Source organism: Idiotropiscis lumnitzeri, unplaced genomic scaffold (assembly GCF_059441095.1).
Source record: "Idiotropiscis lumnitzeri isolate Australia: NSW breed Sydney's pygmy pipehorse unplaced genomic scaffold, RoL_Ilum_1.0 HiC_scaffold_42, whole genome shotgun sequence".
NCBI lineage: Eukaryota > Metazoa > Chordata > Actinopteri > Syngnathiformes > Syngnathidae > Idiotropiscis > Idiotropiscis lumnitzeri.
In genome coordinates this window covers 1,133,628-1,138,339 of record NW_028283580.1, presented here as the reverse complement: position 1 = coordinate 1,138,339, position 4,712 = coordinate 1,133,628, and the positions used below count along the sequence as shown (strand labels likewise).

Below are 4,712 nucleotides of genomic sequence, written 5' to 3'. Positions count from 1 at the left end.
TCTGTTGGTTTTACATGAACAAAACCTTTCAAGCACTTTTTAAAATTCTAAATACTACCTCTTGTCAGTAAGTTGGTTCACAGCACTGCCTTGGAGTGAAAGTGTGTAGTGCTGAGACAGTCGGTATGTGCTGAGTCGTCTGACGTTTGTGTGACTGGTACCCAGGAAGGTAGCAAAACCAGGCAGTGTGTATGTCGTACCCAGGAAGGCAGAGAAACCAAGCAATATGTATGTGGTACCCACGAAGGCAGAGAAACTAAGCAGTGTGTATGTGGTACCCGGGAAGGTAGCAAAACCAGGGAGTGTGCATAGATACAGACCCCAAAAGTGATTAAAACCAAATAAAGTCCCCAGAAGATCATCTGTAGTCAGGTGAAGGACCCTGTACTTTGTTCAACTCATTTACTCCCTTAGACGTACAAAGACGTCTTTTAATGCAATGGCGCCCTCTACCAAAGACGTATAAGTACGTTTCCTGTCTTTTTTACGTCATAGTGTACATAAGGGTCTGATGCAACCTCTGACTGAGAATCAGCCTTGTCCGCATTGTGAATCATGTAAAAATCACCCAGCAGGGGGCAGAGGTGCAAAAGATCCGCCTTGAATCTGCGCCAGAGGTACAAATGGGGGGGCGGGATCCTGGGGTAGACTTATAAGTGTGGAGAGCAGCGTGGGTAGCAGCAGCATCGGCAGCACTAGCAGCAGTCGCATTAGTAGCGTTAGCAATGAAATCCTCCAAGCAAATGACGATCGAGGAATGCTTTTTTTTTAAAAAAAAGCTTCCTAAAAGCATCAAGGCGATGGAGACGCTTTGGTTGAGAGGATGACGCTTCGTCGTCGTCACAACAAAACGGCGTCTAAAGAGGGTGCGCGTGCCTTGCGGCCTGCATCGCCTGCCTTCGGACAATAGCCAAAGCAGCTGAGAGTCCTCACCAGATCCCCCCGAACGAGGAGGTAAGCGCTCGCAAGTTACCATTGAACATGTGGTTTTACCCCTCATGCTTTTATTGTACATATCATGCATCTTGCGGGCAGAAAATGTCGCGTAAATGTGCAGTTAGACGCGAGCTTGCTCGCTGACTTCCTCATCCGGCCGCCTCTATTGCACAATTACACGCGAGCGTAAGTCCTCGCCGACGAGGAAGTAAACGCTCGCAAGTTACCATTAAACATGTGGTTTTAGCCCTCATGCTTTTATTGTACATATCATGCATCTTGCGGGCAGAAAATGTCGCGTAAATGTGCAGTTAGACGCAAGCTTGCTCGCTGACTTTCTCGTCCGGGCGCCTATTGCACAATTACACGCGAGCGTAAGTCCTCGCCGACGAGGAAGTAAACGCTCGCAAGTTACCATTGAACATGTGGTTTTAGCCCTCATGCTTTTATTGTACATATCATGCATCTTGCGGGCAGAAAATGTCGCGTAAATGTGCAGTTACGCGCGAGCGCATCTCCTCCCCGACGAGGAAACAACAATACTGAATGGTGTGGTAATCATGCATACTTTCTAAAATTCACAGATTGTGCATCCCGCGGCAAGAAAGTTCCTCCTCGTCTTGTTGGTGTAAAGAAAGGTAAATTATAATATGAAACTTCACACGCCAGCAATAAAATGCAGCAATAAATATATATTTCCAATTGTTTGTATTTCTGTAATTTACAGGTTGTGCATCAGGAAGCAGTGGTTCCGGATGGCGTCACACTGGATGGCAACCGAGGAAAATCGACTTTACAGCAACCCCTGGACCACTGAATGCCGCTGCCCATTTGGAGTCTGAGGAGCCAGCTGATTTCCTGCAGCTGTTTCTCACGGATGAGCTTCTGCAGCACATCGCGGATGCCAGCAATCACTTCCCAGACAATTATTTTCACACAAACCCCAGTGGACAAACACAAGCTCGCCTATTTTCCACGGACCAGCAAAGCCAGACCACAACGAAAGTGTCGGGTCTGTTTGTGCAAAGGCAAACGGAGTGAAACAAGAATGTGGTGTGAACTATGTTGTGTGCCCTTGCATCAAGGCAACTGTTTTATTTTATATCACACAAAAAAAAAGTATGTATGACACTGATGTATTTCATTTTTGTACATAGTTCAACAGTTCAGTCGTTTAGTGTTATGTGCAAATAAATTTATTTTATCAAAAACATTTTTTGTGCTTTTTTTTGTTATTTTATAGAAGGCATGCATTATTTAGATGTTAGAGGTGTCATAAAAGCCATAAATAATAGTGTCAAAATTCAAATTATGGTCAAAATGCATCAGTTTACAAAAAGCTCATTTTCTCAGTTTTTTCCCCAGGGATTGGAGTTTTCATGAAATTTAGCTATTTTCAAATGCCGATTGCTCAAGAATGGAAAAAGATAGGAACAAACATTTTTTTCTGTTGAAAGAAGAGAGTCTCATCTTTCTTCGGGTGTGCTCCATGTCTATATAGCATTAGAATACTATATTCTGTGGGCCTTGCAATATTAGTCAAAACCCAGGAAAACGCTGGGATTGAGCGGGTTGCTCCAGTGAAAATGGCTGGTATTTAATGAGTTAAGACTGGTTAGGACATCCGGCTCGCAGTCCCAAGGTGCAGGGTTCGATCCCGGGACCCAGCTTTCCTGTGTGGAGGTTGCATTTGTGAGTGAGTTTGAGCGCAGATGGTTGTTCGTCTTTGCGTGCCCTGCGATTGGCTGGCAACCACTTCAGGGTGTGCCCCGCCTACTGTCCGTTGACAGCTGGGTAGGCTCCAGCACGCTATCCTTGTGAGAATAAGCGGATTGGATATTACATGTATGTGTTTATGCCCTAGGCCAGGCGAGGGCAAACTACGGCCCGGGGGCCACATGCGGCCCGTTAAGTTTTAATCCGGGCCGCCGAACTTGAAAAAAATTTAATGAATAAACCTTGTTAATGTTTTATTTTCTAAACACTGTGGTTTTCAAAGACAAATATTATTGTTGGAATGCTTTTATTCACTTTCATTTAAAATTAAATGTATTTTTTTTCTCAGATGAGGTGAGGTTTCCAAAACACTCCATCCATCTGCTCCTGGTCCGGCCCCTCTGTCATATTTTAGAACCCATTGTGGTCCTCCAATCAAAAAGTTTGCCCGCCCCTGCCCTAGGCTTTGTGTCTTTGCTTGGTTGACTGTGTAATGAGTGTATGAATGCATTTCTTTCTACCAGACACCTTGGACTTCCCATGGCAGATTAATAATCTATTTTATCTATCCATCAGGGTCACGAATGTCATTTGATGAGTAGAGAATTTAGAGTCTCCAATTAACCTAATATACATGGATTTGCGCATGGAAACCTGAGAAAAAGCCCTTAGTCCTACTTTTCCATCTGAACCACTTTATCCTCACGAGGGTCACAGCCGTGACATCCCAGCTGACTTCAGAAAGTAAGTGGGCGACGACTCATGATCTCTTGGTTGAATAATATTGTTAGGGGCTCAAAATGGCCCTCTACAATAAAATGGCAGAAGAATATTACATACTCTCTGGCAGAAGAATATTGCGTTTTTTTGTTTTGTCCAATTAACTTAAATAAAACTTGGGAAAATTTAATGATTACATGTAAACCAGCTGGTCTTCCCCATACCAAGCCCTGGCTAAAACTGACTGAAAAATGCATGATGTGTGCCTTTTAAACTCCTCGGCCCATCCACTATGCCAGGGATGGGCAAACTTTTTGATTGGGAGGGGGGGGGCACAATGAGTCCTAAAATACATTTAATTTTAAACGAAAGTGAACAAAAGCATTACAACAATATATATGTCTTTGAAAAACCACAGTATTTAGAAAATAAACCATTAACAAGGCTTATTCATTTAATTTTTTTCAAGTTTGGGGGGCTGGATTGAAACGTTTAACGGGCCACAAGTGGCCCCCGGGCCGTAGTTTGCCCAAGTGCCCTAAGCCAATTGATTCTAAAAAATAACAGTTTTCTTCATCAAAACAACATTTTATGATCAACATAAATGTTAGTGAGTACATAAAGGTATACTCATTCGATCTATCATAACCCCATGCACTTAGACTGTACAAAAAAAAGAAAATTTTTATTTTAAAACCTAGTATTTCGCCATGACGTCACACGCTAGCGTCAAGTGCTTGGCGCTAAAAACCCGGAAGTAACAGCGGCGCTCGGTTTGAAAGTGGAGAGTTGTGCATGGTAGGCGAATTCGGGAGAAATGTTTGTTGAACACGAGGACTGTGGCGTAGAAGATGGTTTAACAGCAATCTAGTGCGCACCCAACCGTGATGGCTGACCAACGAAATAAATGCGGACCGACGGAGTGGACTGACAGGACGTGGAAAACAGGTGTGTGGCATGTGTGCGTGTGCACGAATGTGGGAGCGCGTTCACTATGGTGGCAGCGATCGCAAAGCAGCAGCACCACTCCTTGACAAAAGTATTGTACTTTCTCTGATGTTTTGGGTTTGCTCTGCTTTGGGGTTTGTAGTTCTGGCCACGCAAAAGTAACAAAGCAAGTTCTTGGATGTCTGCTTTTTTCTTGAACTGTTAATTGGTTAACATCGTGGCTCTTATTTTTATCTAATGTATGGAGTTTGGTGGCTATCTATATGCACAACTATATTAGTTGCACTTGAAATTGCATACAGAAAATTTGTATAAATAGGTTACGCTATAAAGTATAACAATATTAACAATCGTTTATTGTTGTTACTGTTTATTTATTTTATTTTGCAATA

At 43.1% G+C, this 4,712-nt stretch overlaps 1 long non-coding RNA gene across 1 annotated transcript; it reads left to right on the top strand.

Annotated features, from left to right (window-relative positions):
* The first annotated feature begins 623 nt into the window (after positions 1-623).
* Positions 624-1,923, top strand: LOC148315760 (uncharacterized). Its single transcript, XR_015840611.1, has 3 exons — positions 624-954; positions 1,521-1,574; positions 1,664-1,923. It is a non-coding gene; the product is annotated as an uncharacterized LOC148315760 (long non-coding RNA).
* Positions 1,924-4,712: the final 2,789 nt, after the last annotated feature.